The 18,044-nt window shown below is 41.5% G+C and overlaps 1 protein-coding gene across 1 annotated transcript in view; it reads right to left on the reverse strand.

Moving 5' to 3' along the window:
* zhx2a (zinc fingers and homeoboxes 2a) overlaps positions 1-17,641 on the reverse strand; it is a 30,423-nt gene extending 12,782 nt beyond the window's left edge. The window contains exon 1 of the mRNA XM_078253536.1: positions 17,258-17,641. The gene's annotated coding sequence lies outside the window, so the exon portion shown is untranslated. The remainder of the gene's footprint in view (positions 1-17,257) is intronic.
* Between the last annotated feature and the right edge of the window lie 403 nt (positions 17,642-18,044).

Genomic DNA, 18,044 nt, shown 5'->3' on the forward strand with positions numbered 1-18,044 from the left:
GTTTGTCAGTTTTACCTGGCTGAGACTAGAAGAGTTCAGGTGGCAGCAGCAGCAGCAGCAGCAGCAGCTGTGTTTTGCAACTTCACCCTGACTGAAAATGAAAACAACTCAGCTACATGGACCAGCTAGTATCTATTTATGTACAGTAAAAACATTTATCATCACACTTTGATAGCTCAGTTGGTATGCCGCTTACAGTAAGACAAGTTGTCCTGAGAAATATAGACTAATCATATATGATTGTGCTGCAGAATCTGAATAGAGAAACCAGAGCTTCAACCAAACCAGCTTCAGAGAGACATCTTAAAAAGCCAAGAGCAGCTTTTATTTTGAGTTCTGTTGAAATGAAACCTCCATGAAAAAAAAAGCAGTTAGGAAAAGCTGAGGGAGAGTGAGCAGAGAAAACTTTTCTAGGGTAATATAGTAATGAGAGGAAAGTGAGAAGCTTATCTGGCTGAAAAAAAAAAAGAAAGTCTATTGATATTCTGGAGGCCTCATGCAGAGGCTTCATACTCATTCACATGAGTAAAAATGAGTCGATGCAGCAGCGTGCTCTTCCATCAAGACATAATGAGGCCCCATAAAACCAAGTTGGCACAGAGAATTAGGGAAAGCACTCCACCAAATTAGAATCTCCTGTATACCACACTACTTAAATATTTGATGCTTATGAGGAAATATTGACAGAAGAAATAGGTTTGACCCCACCAAACAAAGATCCTACTTAACAGTATGATCATATTTAAGCATGTACAGTTACACTGCTAAAGGGTGGGGCAACAGTAAATACGCCCTGACCATAAGTAAGGCTTTAGGGTCTTCTGTCAGCTCAGCAGGTTAGGATTGTACTTTGTAGCACAGATGGCTTAGAACCCGAGATGACCCAACTTACAGTGCAGTCATTTCCGTGGGTCGAGTGTATTGATTCCAATGGGAGAATTAAATGTGAACACAATGTATGACCGATTATTTCGCCCCATAGTCACCAAAGTAAATATTGGACCAATTTTCCACAAGCCACATACCCCCTGCCACCTACCTCTGACACAAAAATGGCATTTTCAGATGGACAAATCAGGAGAAAATTTACTTTGTTTGAGACCTGTTTCTGTCTAAGGCATAAAAAAAAAAATTGTTTGGTTGGGGTTGGTTGTCAGTTGAGGTCATGGGTTGATAGGGAATTTATTTTATTTTTTTCCCCAGTGGCAGCAAGGGATAGGTAGGATTTTCTTTTCTTTACAGTAGCGATGGATACTCTATTTTTTTCATAATTCAAATTCAAATTGAAAACTTGGTGAGGCTCATTCACGTGCATATTAAGTAGCCACATGTATCCGTTTTGGTCTTATACATCCACAGGTTTACCACTCCAGTGGAGAGGATGGTTCGTTTATTAGACAGCAGCTAAGTTTAGAAGAGTTTGTCTAAAATTCAAGATTCGTTGCAAACTTAGATAAACCGTTAGACTACAAACTGACATCTTTCATTGTAGCTTGTTTGTAAAAAGTCGCTATTTGCAGAGTAGAGCTGTGTTTGCACAGCACGGTGGACATGAGTGGACAGCGCCGACAGAAATATCGGTTTCTACATGTTTATGCATGTAGCATGTAACAGGTAGGTGGTTATTGATAAGTATTGACTTTTTAATCATGGAGGGTTTATTGTAGGTTACTTACAGTAACGAGTATAGCGTTAGTTCATCTGCGCCAGTGGCAGTAAATAATGTATAATCTGTATCGTTTCCAATCAGTTACATGTGCTGCGTGAAGTAACACGCACACACATCGGCTCTGGTGTGTGTGTGTGTGTGTGTGTGCGAGCGCATCGCTGTTCAGAATCCCGTCTATCTTCCATAATGCAACGCTTTATCCAAATTAATTGTGTTGTGAAGTTGTCATTAGCTTCACTGCTGTTAGCCACCTCCATTGAGCCACATGGACTTGCTGTAACGTTGTTGTAGCACTCTAAAAGGGTGTTTACCTTTCATTTGATCGTGTTTGCTTGCTACGTTGCCATCCTCTTGAATGACATTAAACACAACATATAGTTCATGAGTGGTTTCATCTGCCCTATTTAACATGTTGAAGCTCCCCGGCGGCGCAGTAGCGCTGTAGCTGGCCGGTGAGGGCTGCTTGAAGGCGCCGTCCTCGCGCTGCTGCTGCCGTAAAACTGGACACGGCAAAGTTAAATGCCGCTGCGGTGACATCGCATTGCTGGAGGACAACAGGCATCTTGCATCGCAAGAGTGCTGTACAAAAATGTAATTATAGTTCGCCTCAAAGTTTTTATTTGGGTATTTATTTAATTCGTATCATTTCTTCCCCAAGCTCACAAAATAAATTTGGGTCGCACATAAATTGACAGGGACGGTCGGAAACAAACAATTATTTTTGTTAGGCCTAAGCAGCAAACTCTCGTGAGATCTGGCAACACAGATAGGCTTAAGTTAACTAACGCGTGCGAACGCCACAGAGAACTTATTTTCTTAATGCTAAATCTGGCTTTTAACGGTATAAAAATCTAATGTGAGCAAAAGAAAATATAAATATATTATGCAAATGTAACTTTTCATCCATCCACATGACGTTCACTACACAAACAAGGTCACGCTCACTTAGGAGACAGGAAGTGTGTACCGTTTCATACCAATGGGACAGTGTGTAATAGGCCTGCATGATTCAGGGAAAAATATTGTTGAACGAAGCGTTCAGTTGAAAACCCCAAAACAGCTGCAACTATATTTCTGCTTTTATTTATTTATTTATTTTATATTTATATATATATATATATATATAAAAATAAATAAATCATATTGCAGGTTATAAATGTAATAGATTAGGAATAAGAATCATGCTAGATACTATGTTAAATACAGCATTACATTCATTTGCTTATACAGCATTATATTCATTTGCTTAGTGTAGATGTATGTGAAGGCCTGCCTGCAGTTCATGCAGAAACAAAGTTTGTGTGTTCCTGTAAGAGACTGCATCTGAGACAGGGGAAGAGTTCATGTGGGGTATATCGAGTTCATGTAAGAGTGAAAGGAATGGGGAGCGGATGTAAAACATATCTACTGATGAAACTTCACACCGACCTTCCCCTGCTAGGAGAAGGGAGTCAAGAAGTTATGTATGATGGAAGAGCATTACCACTCGCTTGTGTTAGTTGTTTCTGTTAAGATTGACCAAAGCATAGCATATGATACGTCATCACATGTGAGGCTTCCTGTGAGTGTTTGTTATCCTGTAGGTGCATTAAAAAATGATACTTTATTAGGCCATAAGAAGTGGTAAGATCGCCCCTGGTGGTATGATGGGTGTGAACTGGTCAATGTATGTATAAAAAGGAGTAACTCAATGATAAAAGGCTCTTCTCTCTTTTGGGGCATTTTGTACTGAAAGAACTCTGTACTGGAGCATTCAATTTTTATCCTGTTAGGGACTTAGTGCATTTTTGTTCATTTCTTTTTCTGTTTAGCTTTTTGCCTTTTTTAACTTTCTGCTTTAAGTAAAATAAAAATACCTGAGTTCAAGTTTGAACTAGGGAACAAAACCCGCGTATTTGTTTTGTGCTTTTTTGAAGACTTTTATTTTTTTTTCTCTTTTTCGTCAACCCTGCCAAGCGGTAGGGAACACCCCTACGGAAGGCAGTTTTGACTCCTCTTTAACCGCTGGGCGAGTTGCAACCCAGCGGGGATCGATTTTGACAGCAAGCCTCTTCCCAACTCATCGGAGACTGCATTTTTCAGCGGAAAAATTTTCTTTTGGTGATTCCGCGAAGAGCAGCTTTAAACTGTGAGTATTACTGAAAATCATATGGTTAAGAAACTTCCCTCGGGCAATACTTTTTCTGTATAGGAGGTTAAAACGCCCGTGAACAAGGGAATATCTGAGTGGTAAATCAAAGTCTCTTGCCTTGTCTTCGGGTTCCCTGACCCAGGCGAGGACCCTTTAGTATAGGGGTGTGTGTGTCTCTATGATAAAACTTAAAACAGGGAAGTGTCTGAAAATAACTCCTTTTATATAGGCCAAAACATCCACTCCGCTGACGGTAACTGGTGTTGTAACTGTCACGTTCATCAATATGAATCACGATTTTTTTGCTTAGAATTGATATCACGATTCTCTGCCACGATTGTTTTCTCACAAAGTGTAATGTTTATTGCACACATGAACCATGACAAAACAAAACAAATTGGCAGTACCAAACATATATTTTTTGGCACTTATAGCACATTGTGCATCACCACAAGCCTGTAAACATAGAGGCTTCAATGAATAAAGAAAATAAAGCACATACTGGCCATTGAAGTACAGTAGGCTACCAAAAATAGTGACATATAACACACTGAACTAAATATGGCTAGGGTTGGGCATCGAGAACCGATTCCTACTTGGAATCGTTTCAAAAATTCCGATTCCAGTAGAATCGTTTCTTTATTGGAATCGTTTAATGGATTTGGTTTCAAATCCGATCATCGCTTCCCAATTTAACATGCGCAAGTTTTGGTTTCCGTAGCAGCCAGGCGCTTGTTGTGTTGCAGCCATGGAGCACAGTAAGCAGCGCTCTAGTGTGGCTTTATTTTACATTGAAAAAGCCCGGTAAAACTGCAAACCAACATTGAATCAAAATAAAACTTTCCTCTTATTTGTGAAAATAAGCATGTGACCCGTTTCATCTCCACCCCTCAGAGAATCGGAATCGAGAATCGATAAGAACCGGAATCCAAAGGAAGAATTGGAATTGGAATCAGAATCGTTAAAATTCAAACGATGCCCAACCCTAAATATGGCCCTGATACAGGCTCTATCTGAACATGTCTTTACATAATTAAAACATGTCAGTCAAATGCTTTCAATAAATTAATTGGAGAAAAAAAAAATCATTTAAAAATTAAATTGCGAACAGGGGTGAACCGAGATCGTGATTTTATAACGATTTATCGTCCAGGCCTAGTGTGTAATGCGCCATCTTTAGTTATAGAGAATCTTTGTTTTTAGTCACACCAACGTGTCACATGGTTCATTTGGGCCCCCCAGCCAGGCAGCTATGCATCAATCACATGGCACTGTACCCTTCAAGGCTCCAAGGGTGTCTTTCGCTAGTCGACTCTTTGTCCCGAGATATCTCAACTCCTCATACAACCCACTGAGGCATCATTAGAATGCAGACTCATTGCCATGGTGTCGCTATAGCAACCGTGGACGTAGAGCTGTAGTCAAGTAGCTGCTACATCAGTGTCACTGACAGAGACTGTATACAGGAATGACCAGAACACCAGTGTTTTTAGAGAGAGAGAGAGAAAAAAAACTGGAACTGAGAAATCTTGCACACATTACCGACAGGCCGTGTGCCTTGAAAGCCTGGTGATTCCCATTCTGTTCCCATGCGTTTGTGAGGTTTATTCAGCTTCACTCAAATAATCAGAGCTAATCATGAACAGCACATAGAAACTACTGCTTCCGTAGAAACAAAACGTTACAAGCTTTGTGATTATCCTACTAACCCTGTTTTGGGTGATGATTACACACATTGTGTGAACACTGCAGGGTACACACTCATTATCTGTCCTAGGGCTGCAACTAACGATTATTTTCAGTCGATTAATCTGTTGATTATTTTCTCGATTATTCGATTAGTTGTTGGGTCTATAAAATGTCAGAAAATGGTGAAAAATGTGGATCAGTGTTTCCCAAACGCCCAAGATGACATCCTCAAATGTCTTGTTTTGTCCACAACTCAAAGATATTCAGTTTACTGTCACAGAATAGAGAAGAAACTAGCTGGAAGTTAAGAATTTTGAATGAGATGCATCTGTCAGCTGCATCTCAAGTGCCCCTTTACACGACCTGCTGACCTTCTGCCGCCTCACTGCTGACACAGCCTGAACACTTTCTGTGCGTGCATATGGGCTACAGTGGCTGGACTGTGAGCACAACGGAAGAGAGAGCGCTGTAGCTGGAGTGTTTTACCTCCTACTGGTGTGTTGAACCCACACAAGTAGAGGGAGAAAGGATGAGCAGTTCCATTTATGCAACATCTATATTAGTAAGCCGAAAACACAACTGCTATATAGCTTAACAATGTCACTGTTAACTCATAAAAGCTACCAGTGGCTCCTCAAAAATGTGCCACAACTGACTAGATGACATCAGACACTGGTTTGCATATTAAATAAGTGCCTTGTTGAGTCCTTGATAGAAAATTTTTTTACAACAAGACATGATTTTGAGCAGAGGCTGACTCAGAAAAGGGAACATTATCTTACACAATAAACAGATGAATGCAGTTGAATTAAAGTCGTGTGAGCTGACTGTGTCTCAAATAAAGAGAAAAGCCTGCGCAAAGAGTGCTGATCACTGAGGCTACACTGGCACCAAAATCCTCTTCCTCTCTTTACTCTACCAGGAGAGGGGCCGCTCTCCTGCTGCCTTTACTGGCTGCTTGGGAGCACTGAATGCCATCATGGAAAAGATAATTAGTACAGTGTGTGATCAATAACTGGGAAAATGTATAATTATTCACCAGTCACACTAACTTTAGCAAAATAACTTGTATAATACCTTGATAATAACCTTGCCAACAGGCTTCAGTCTTATTAATCATTTGGTGTCCCTGAGAGACACATATTGTTCTTTTTGTTTGTCTGTAAACATCTCAGCTGTGGAGCTGAAAGAAATGTGCTCAAACTAATGTTTCAGACTATTAGTCAGCCATCTGAACATTTTTAACATCATTACTTTGACTTTATTTCGAGTACAAAAACAAATGATTGCACTCAAACTCGGCTGCTTTTATAACCTTGGTCAAGTCTCGCACCTTTTCTTCAGTGTGTCTAACCTAGGGGCCATCCACACGGAGACGCTTTTTGGTGCAAACGCACATTTTTAGTATCGTTTGGGCCCCTCGTCCACACAAATCCAGTAAACGCACTGCCTGAAAACACTTTTTGGAAACCAGGTCCCAGGGTGAAAAAATTCGAAAACGGCTCTCTTTTGGCTTCGTCTGGATGGTGAAGCCGGATATTTATCGTATCGATGATGTCATTGCCACACCCCTCGATCTCTCACCACACACGACTGTGGTGAAGCTAAGCGAGCATATCCCATCTCAATGGTCAAACCAGCTCACTTCATCTAGCTAAATAGTTTGTCTCTGCTCCCTGACACTTCCCTCTGCTCTGCCGGTCCTGGATTCTACACAAGATATATTGCTAACGTTATGTAGCTAACGTTAAACATCGCTAAAGTAGCTGACCGCTACAGCAGCGACGTAACATTAACGTTAGCTGCTATGGTTAGCTAGCTGTTTATAAAGTGGAAGCTAGCTAGCTAATCTGTCTGCTTATCAACTCCTTGAACGGATTATAGTAACTTTTACCACGGCTTATTGTAGAAAAGCTACTGCAAGAAAAACGTGTAGATTATCAAAAAGACATTGGATCATTGATGTTTGTTTGACTGCCGATGCCGCTAGTTAGCTCTGCCAGCTAGCGCACTGCAATCAAGTCCGATGGCAGACAGAATTGCAAAATAAAAAGCAATCCAACAGCACATTATACAATGTAAACAAAGACACGTTTCCTGCGGAGGCCTTTATAAAATGAGGAGTGGTGAAAGTTATTATAGTCGATGGATGTATTAAGAGAACGTTAGTCTAGCTAGTCATGTTATGATGGGAAGTTAACTCTTCTTCTCCGTGTTTTGGTGAATTTCTGTAGCAGAACCAGCGCCGCCTATAGGCCTGGAATATGAAGTTAGCGCGTTGAGTCATTCACACCTGAACCCGTATGGATGCAAAAAATCCTTGTAACGAATCCAGGGAAGACGGGTAAAAAAAAGAAAAGATTGTTTTGGTAAGTGTGGACGTGGCCCTAGTCAGCCGGTAAGCATCTTTGTGCAGAGTGAGCGCTGTGCTTGAGCCACAAACTCCCTACTGTCTTGATGCTCATTAAACTTGTATGAATACCCAGCCTGGCAGCCCCTTGCCTGCCCGTCTATCTGTACTCGCCAGTTGTCTGGCTGTCTGATTGGTGCATTATATTAGTGGAGCCATCTTTTTTTTTTCTTTTTTTTTTTTTTTTTAAAAGGAGTTACCTTTAATGGCGCCAGGCAGCAGCTACATTTATCAGCCCTGGCATGCATACTGGAGAGAACACAGGGGAAATCAATTCAAACCATTCGTACCACTGAGCCGGTCTAATGTCTGAAGACAGATGATCTAATACAACAGAAATATGGTGGTGCTATAGGAAGGATATCTATCCAAAGAGCAGTGGGAAGAGAACAACACTAAACAGATGAGTCACAGCAGCACACTCTTGTCGGTTCCCATTTCTGTGCATTATTGATGTAATCTCAAAGTGTAGTTGGGGGGGAAGCATATGACTCAGACTGTGCTCTCAGAAACTGAAGTTTTGGAAGGGGAGTGACACATCTGAACCAACATACCCCATGCCAACTGTTTCTGCTAAACGTGTCATGATGTTTATAGTGATGTAATTATTGGGAAGAAAAACTTTTCTTATGGATCACTAGAGTAACTACAGGACCTGTGGCTCAGACGTTAAGGTCAAAGGTTGCTGCTTTATTGTCAGTGACACATTAAAAAGCAAGACATATGTGAGGTTAAAGGCTTGTCTGTGTTTCATGGAGATATGTAAGGCATCATGTCCTCTGTTTCACTCCCCTTCCAAAACTTACTACTTAATACTGCGATTATGTACACATTTAGACAAATATGTAATATTTGTTACAGGCCTACAGTAAATATAAAATTATATAATGCAACCAGATTGATCAAATACACTTGAGTCTCTTGCAAGTTCATGAAATGTAGAGACACAGCCAAATGAGTGCCAGAGTTTTCAGGCAGGCAGTCAGGATGGCAACCTCTGCAGCTCCCGCACTTGAAGCCATGCATGAAGTACAAACCAGCCAGTAACACCAGGGCTCTAAAATAACCAGCACAAGACAAGACAAGAACGCAGCATAGAAACCTGCAGAAAGCTGCAGAAACACTGACTGCTGTAACATTAACAAAAACTTTGAAGCTCGATCACACACTTCATATCACAAGTAATCAAAACATATTGCAGAGAGAGTGCACACTGCTTTATGGAGCATTGCTGTATGGAGTGAGTTTTCCCTTTCTGACTGCTGGTCCACAAGTCAGCCACTGCAGCAAGGAGGACAATGTGTCTGTCTGAATTGTGTGGGTGAGGAGAAGCACCACCACCATTAATACAACATGTCCCAGCAGGGGTGGAAGAGGCAGAATTTGGGACCGTCGCAGAATTGATTTAAATCTCATCACGTGCCTCCTCTAGAGCAAAGCAGTGCTGCACTGTGTTTGAGTGCTTGGTAGGTTCTGCCTGGCAACAGAGCAGCGTTACTTTTGCTGGGCTGTGATAAAGACTGAACGTGGATAAGCAATGAAAATGGTTATTTTGTCACTGGAGCCCAACCTATACTGGATTTTCTGAGGCCGATGCGGATATTAAGTGAGTAATACAAAAGATGCTATCAGTATATCATATTTATTTTCTTTTACACTTAACATAACAAACATTTTAAATAAGGATCCCTTGCATGAAAGCCAATAAGTGTATTGCCCTAAAATGTTAAACTTCTTTAAATTTGAGTTATTAAAGAACTGTTACCAAGATATGTACTGAGCGGGACCTTTTTTTTTTTCTACACAGTTGAGAAATAATCTTGTCAGGTCTCTCTGAGGGATAAACTAATGGCGACAATGTTTCTAAATGATTTCAAACTTATTTTTGTTTTCGCAACTTCTTGTTACTTATTGGCTGATACACTGACGCTGATATATGTATCAGAGTGACAAAGCAGATTTTAGATATGCTCTTTTGATTTGAACAAGATTTGGTCACATCAGCAAATTGTGTATATTGCACATTTTCACTTTTTTAGACCAGCACTTTTCCCTTGAATTATTTTATTCAATCTACTAAAAAGGGGCAGGGGCTACTTTTGCAATATCACACACCCATCAACTTTTGTGACAAGTTGCCGAACTTACTCCGTGGAAGCGCTGCAAAGATTAATCGATTATTCCATTAGTTGTCAACTCTTAAATTAATTTGTTTTGCCAACTATTTTGATAATCAATTAGTCGGTTTGAGTAATTTTTTAAGACAAAAGTAAAAATTCTTTGATTCCAGCTTCTTAAATGTGAATATTTTCTAGTTTCTTCTCTCCTCTGTGACAGTAAACAAAACAAGACATTTTAGGACGTCATCTTGGGCTTTTGGGAAACACTGATCCACATTTTGCACCATTTGCTGACATTTTATAGACCAAACAACTAATCGAATAATCGAGAAAATAATCAACAGATTAATCGACTATGAAAATAATCGTTAGTTGCAGCTCTAGTCCGTTAAGTAACAGAAAGCTAGACTGGTCATCACTGCTGTGACCTTGTTTAACCTACAATATAAGAGACACAGTGGCCTATATACAGTATGATGGAAACACTGTCAAGCAGACTACACCGCATTGGATCAAGAATCAAGTCTTCCGTTCATTCGGGTTCACGTAACACAGACACATATAGTCTCACATTGTCAGACCTGTCTGAACACACAGGTGTATTGTCACACACACACACACACACACACACACACACACACACAGGGCAAGCTTTAAAAATATCCAAGTGTCACCCACTCTGCTGCTGATGGTTGCGTTACTATAGTAACACTGTAACCAACAGAAAGCGTGCGTGCGCTTGTATCCAGGAGCCGAAACCCAGCAGAGGTCATTAGTGTCAGGACAGCAGCGATGTTTTAAAATCCATCCCAAATTCACTTTTTCTGCAGGTTTACACCATATAACTAATTCTGCTCATGTCCACATTCTTAGCACCTTGCGTAAGCCAGTGTACATGTAAAATATTACCAACTGCTTCGTCATCTGAATGTATTTCCAAACCTAATAGTCACCGACAGCAAACGAAATGAAAGTCAAACTATGGTAGGCTCAGATTTTGCATTGCTGGCTGAACATCAGGACCTGATGTGTCTCCAACACACACAGTCATGTAACATGTAGGGCAATTCGGTTTGTTGCTGCAACCCCATATAGACTCACAAAATGACCCCAATGACGAAGGCCAACACGTCAGCGAGCATTCACTTGACGCCAGGGCTGTGAGTGGGAATGAAAAGCAGATGGGGTGTGTTTCATTACAGCAAACTGAATAATACAGGGGTTAACCATACCTCTTGCACATTTTTATTTAGCTTCCATGGCAATAGCCCCCCTTGACTTGATTTTGCTGTCCAGCTCTATTCTCCTCTTCCACTCTCACTAATGGCCTTATGCACAACTAGCCACATTAGTATAACAGAGCACTGCTCTCCACCGGAAACCTTGTTCTTCACCATGTCAACTTTTAAGAGCTTAAACCACTGCTAATGATGCTCTTGGGAGTTTTTGGTTACAGTAATGCACTGTGAAAGTAGGGCAAGGGTCATCTTGCACCCAGCCAGCAGCCTCCAAATGAGGTCAACAGTGACAAAGGATGTGGGAAGGGGTTCAGCAAAACGTCAGTCCAACGGTTACCACGTTGTATTCACTGCAAATGCAATGTGCTATAATGTTTAGGTTTGTCAGTATGTCCTTTTATGTGTGCGTGAATGCATGAGAGGGAGAGAAGGATGTCTGTCTTGAGTCCAAATGAGAATGCTTGGAGACTTTGGAGCTCTGTATTTTTTTTTCTTTTTTTGAGTTGGAGCCTCAGCGAGCATTTGGTGCTCCAGCGGGGCCGGATTTCCGACCTGTCAATCTCTGCCTTCCCTGCAGTGGGTGTGGCTTGTAAATAGCTTCGGCCTCTCCTCATTGGTCTCACGCTGGCAGGAGGGGTGTGTCTCTGCTGTGCCAGTGGCTGACGTGGTGCAGTGCAGAAGGCCTTTTAAAAAGCTCTCGCTCTCCCGCTCCCCCCCCAAAAAAAAATTGAATTTGAATTTTGGAGGACAGTGGGATGGGACAAGGGGAGCACACATGCTCACACAGGCATGAACGACCTGCAAGGGTGTGGAACTAACTTTTGCTTGTAGTGGTCGTTGTGTTCAGAATTTCAGCAGAGGATTTAATTTGTCAACCGCAGAAGCACCATCAAGTTCTAAAAGACTGCAGTGGCAACGAGAAATGAGCCCTCTGGATGATGAACACGGGGGAGTTTAATACATGCTTACACATGCAGAAGCACACCGCTCTACAAACTGCTTTGCACCCATAGACTTTGATAATAATCAATGCAGCAATAAAGCAGGGGAGTCTTTAATAAAATACACAGCTTATGAAACAACCAACTGCAGATACTAATGATGGGGTCCAGTGTACCTGCTCTTTCTTCCACACACTTCTCTTGCAGTCTGTCACTCCTAGGCCATCTCTTGTTTCTCATTCACACCGCTTCGACATTCTGTCTCTCGTGTCTTCTTTCTTTTCTTTGTCACTCTCTGGCTCGCTCGACGTCGCTGGTTTTCTTTGCGACACCTTTAGTCCGGTTGGATTTCCGACATGTTAAATACCACAGACGTACCTTAAATTCTTTATATGCTAACTGCAGTTTTCTGTTATCACTTCCATGTGCACACACTGGCAACACCATCTCCAGTAGAACACCAGTAAGAGGGATTGCCTTCATGGGCACATAAAAATCACATCATAATGTAAGAGCGTTGTGACCTGTTGTGTACTTTACCTGGAAATGTTTCTGCTTTGATTTCCACTAAGGCTGCAATTGAAGATTTCCAGGAATCCAACTAAGTCTTGAGCTAGCAATTCGCAGCCTTTCACATCAAAAACTGACATGACACCAATGTGGACAATTGCCTTCACAAGTTAAGATGCAAGTGGACCTTTAGTCTCCATCCGCTTCTTACTTCCGTCTTCCTCTCTCGTCACTCGCGTGCAGTGTCACTCAATTGTCTCTTCCACTGTATCACTCTGTCTCTCTCAGACATCACGCGTACTCTCTCATACAGTGTTGATTTCATGCTCCCTCCCCTTCTGTCCCTATGTAACCCCTCAGCTACACCCCTCTAATTGTCTCCTTCCCTCCATCACGCTCTCCCTCTCAGCCACACCTACAGGTGATGAGCTCATGTGTGTGGTTGCCTTAGTCACCTAACAACACGTCTGAGAAGCCGGTGGGAGGCACAGCCGAGAGGGGACCTGAACCGGAAAACACTGGAACACAGCGTAGCGTTGATGTTGATGTCATCACAAAGCCCAGCTGAGCACGGCCGGTCGTGATGACAACAACCCATAGGTCCTCCAACCCGCGATGACTCATTCCAATGTTTCACCAAGAGAACAGACAGCCATGAGTATATAGCTCAAGATTGGATGTGGCAGTGTAATGTGCAGTTAGGAAATGCTGGATGTTTCTGATAAATGTTAAAAACTGCAACTTTTGAAACAAACCATCTGTCAGCTGGCACGACTCTAAAAATAACAGCCAGACATGAAATAAAGAGGTCTGACAAACAAAAAATATAGGACCAATACTTTTTTGTCTCATACAAAGCAAAAAAGCAACATGTGTATTATTGTTCACATGAATATACTCCTATAAAATAAAAATATATATATATATATTATTTAAAAAAAAAAAAAAAGCCATTAAAGTCAAGAGCAAGTTCTATGCTGTTAGCATGCTTCAGATTATTTTGATTTTATAAACTGTATTTATATAACATTTATTTTGTCAGAACACACATATGCCATAATAGTGACAGGTTGAGGACAAGTTGATTTTCTTGCCCGTTGTTTCATCTGTGCAGCCTTGGGTTGAAAATGTTAATATCAAATGTATACCGAAGACTGTATTGTTTTAAACATATAGTATCTAGAAAGAATCATTACTTATGACAACTTTACAGCACACACACACCACATATACTTTCTCTCACAGCACTGAAATAGAACTACCTCTCCACTTTAATGTACCTAAAACAAACATACTTTCTCATTGTTTCACTGTCATCTTCTGCTCCAGCTTAGTTCCAGTTAGCAGTCAGAAACGGACAATCAGACAATTTAAATAGCTCTCGATAGCATGGCTGACACATGCAACATCTGGCGGTAAGATACCTGTCAAGAATCAGATCTCGCACGTGATTTATAAGTGTGACTGTAGTGCACGTTCTTCACTGTCAGACCATACCAATGGTTTCTAAAAAGAATCTGACAGACTGAGTCTTGTTCATTTTCCACCATCTGACTACAGTAAACGAATAAACGCCTCTAAGAACAAATAGAGTGGATCACCTCACAGCTGGATGTGACATTTTAAAGAGGTCACAGTACATTGAGAAAACACTGCATGGCTGAGCAAGACTGGAAAAATAGGCGATTTAATGAGAGTACATTTATCTTTTATGCCACTTCTTCAAAAGATGTGTAGTAATGATGAGGCAATCACTAACGTTATAGCCTAGACAACAAGGTAGCGTGGAGACATCTGTCCATTTCTCTAATCCCTTAAGCAATACCTAGAAAAAATATTTCCCAAAAAAATATTTAAACTGCTTTAATCTTGCATCTGTCAAAACTGTAAATTCAACAACTCCTCCTCCTATATACCCCAAACTGGACAAGAATAGGGATTTTAAATAGTCTTCCTTTACATTCACCACTTCTTTTCCAGTACATTGACTTGCTAACAGTTCATTCGTTTGGGCAAGCAACAAAATCATAATTCACCTTATACACCTATTTTTTGGCTGTATTCCCTACGTTGTTCTGCAAAAAAAGCTTGGCTACACAACACGCTAAGCAACTGTATGTGATTTGAAACGTGACGGCCTACTTTTATCAACAGAAACCCTTTGATTGTTCTGCCACCAATAAAAATGAGCCGGTTGTCATTCTAAATTATATAACATTATCTTTGATTTGGCAGATCACACGTGGAAACCATGTGAAGAACAAACATGAGCCACATTTCTACTCACATGGAAAGAGGAAGAGTGCATGGCTTAGTGAGCGAAGCCAAGTTTATACCCAGAGGAATTGCTGGTAACGGGTATGACGGGGGGGGTTAACTGCACTGTGATCAAAATCACTTACGTCTTTTACAGACTGAGCTCTGTTGGGCTGTTGATCAAGGTATGTTTAGAAATACAACATAGTGGGTCATCCCAGTATGAGGGGAATGTTGTCTAATGAACAAAATATTCATCAGACACACAGTAAGAATGTATGGGTTGACAGCTTTACTTAAAAAAGCAATATCCATAACAGACACTAAAATGCTTTTCAATGAATTGGCCCACCTGTAGGAACGGAGTGTGTAGACCTGTCAGAGGTCTAAGACTGTGCACTGGTGAACAGGTGCATTCAATTACAGTATAGTAAATTTGTGTTAGGGGCTGTTTATCACAACCACCAATATGTAAGATATAAAATGCTACTTTTATCTCAACTACTGTACATGCTGTCAGAGTCTATATCTAATTGTAAGTGGCACAGGGAGCTGGAGTGTCTCCATTCATGGAATTGTCATAGTCAGGTGTTACTCTTTTCTTGCTTATCATTTTCATTTTAATGTCATCATCAGCAGTACTTACGAGTATGTCGTTGACAGACTCTTTTCAAACCATTATTATGTCCACATGTAACACAGAATACAACACATTTACAGGCCAAACATACATCTAGTGTGTATTGGCCTGTAAATGTGTTGTATTCTGTAGAATGCACCAATTCAACATTTTCTCTTCCGACACCTCAATTTAGGGTATGTACTAATAGTGCTCTTTTTACCAGGATATTGTCTCTTCAAAGTGTTTAGTTCTACTGTGGGTGTATATGCTGCATTTATGTCATATAGGGTAATTATGTAAGGTTAGAATAGAATCAGACTCAGGTCTGATGGATACAAAAAGTTTACAGTGACTTTGAAGAAACGTTTTGGCATGGTCTCCCAATAATACACCTATTTATTTATTATTATTATTATTATTATTATTATTATTATTATTAATAATAATAATAATAATAATAATAATAAGAAGAAGAAGAAGAAGAAGAAGAAGAAGACACAGTAGGCTACTGTATATAAAATTGACTGTTGCATGACACAATGGTGGAATAAACTAGAAAACTAGGTAGATGCTATACATTGGCCTACAGGAGCAAGCACAATCCCCATGTTTGAACTATGGCACTGGAGTATGTTTATAATTATGTGGGTTCAATTCTCATCCTGTATCTGTTTATGTTCATATCTCTTCTCCGTGACTTGACTAATGCTATCTTATGCAGTGCATGATAACATTAAGTATGCAACGCAATGACATAAATCAAACAACCACAATCGCTTCAAATGGTTTTACTGGTTACACTATTCCTTAAGTGTGTTGCCTCCAGAGGAGTGCAGCACAACACACTGCCTACAGTCCGGGACACTGGGTTCATTACCAAAGTTGATATTCTGAATAAAAGGAACCATACCTGACTTTTCACAGCAGTTGAAGGCCTACTGCAATGGCAGGATATAAATCAGCTCCTATGCTACAGTACTGACTGTGTGTCTGTCTGCATGCAGTAAGAGCCGTGGTATCGGAGGGAAGGAGGCATCACCAGGGGTAACGTTACGCCTACATCACAGAGTCGCACAAATCAAAGTATAAACAACGTCGGACTCAAAAAGTTGCACTCAAACCTCAGTGCCGCTGATTGTGAGCGGGTACACCGGCGGCGGTGCGGAGTTTAACGGCCGTTTCCACCGGCCAGCCCGAGATGTGACAGTGGGGCGCAGAAAAACACTCTCCCCAAATGTTCCCCCTCTCGCCATCGACGTAACAACATGTCGGCAAAGGACGGCCATGTTTTGCTGGTTATGTCGACACGGGGAGGAGGAAAAGTAGACACGATGTTTCTCCTGTCTGCCTTCTCTCACCACGCCACAACGCATCAAAGTGAAACTTAAACACTGGGGGGAAAACGTCCAATTAACAACTTGGCGGACACATTGTCTCAGCACGCAGGTGTAAACGACAGGGGCAGGCAAAGTTCATGCGGCTAGACAAGTTAAAATATTTATACAGAGGCGTGTGGGTGTTTGGGAGCCACGCAGGGGCAGAGCAAGCCAAGAGAGGGACACAACAACAACAAAAAAAACAACAACATGCCGTTTTAACTTGAGAGACTTCTGAGGGGGAAGCCGTGGCGAACCATTAGGAAAACAGAGGAAGAGTTTATCCATTTCTTACCTGCCCACCGTTTTGGCGCGATGCTCAGGTAGTGCGTACAATCCCAAAGCGACGCGACTGCTAGACCCAGAAATAAGCCAAATCTGTTTCAAACACTCTCGCAGCGGTCCAATAATCGAGCAGACAACAGGCGACAGGAAAGAAAAAATTGGCGATCACAAGGAGGATCTACGCCAAAAGCCACATGATCGCCGACGTCAGAGTACGTATTTGCATGCCGTATCGGAGCGCCAGTGTCAGTCCATGGCGGGTCCATAGTGTTATGGCCGTGAAAAGTTCAGAAACAGACGGAGTAAAGTGAACCAACTCTGTCCAGACGGCAGGAGGAGTGCCTGTGGCTCCATTAAGCATTCCTGCTGGTTTAAAAATGAATGGACTGCGCCGTGTTACCGTCAAGTTGTGCCTGTGTTGATGATGCCTGCCTGCCTCTTCGCTTGGAGCTAATTGCATATTAAAGTAGGCTATCAGAGGGGGCGTTTGTTACCCCAAAAGCCCCACCCTCCCTCTTTCACCCCGCCCACCCCGCCCACCCCTCTTTCCTCTCCCTCTTCTCTCTGAACGTAGTGCATGTGATGTGAGAGGAGTTGCTGCAGTGCTTTCTCAAGTGGAAGCTGATCTGCAGTGGGGAAACTGCATACATCCCCGCCTTTCATCACACACACAGAAACACACACTCACATCTGGATCCAGAAAGGTTACACTGAGGTCAGCTGATACTCAGAGTTTGTTTTGAGACAAACTGCCCTGAAGTGACCTAAGACAGTGACACAGACGGCTCAGTGAGCTC

This window comes from Sander vitreus, chromosome 6 (assembly GCF_031162955.1).
Source record: "Sander vitreus isolate 19-12246 chromosome 6, sanVit1, whole genome shotgun sequence".
NCBI lineage: Eukaryota > Metazoa > Chordata > Actinopteri > Perciformes > Percidae > Sander > Sander vitreus.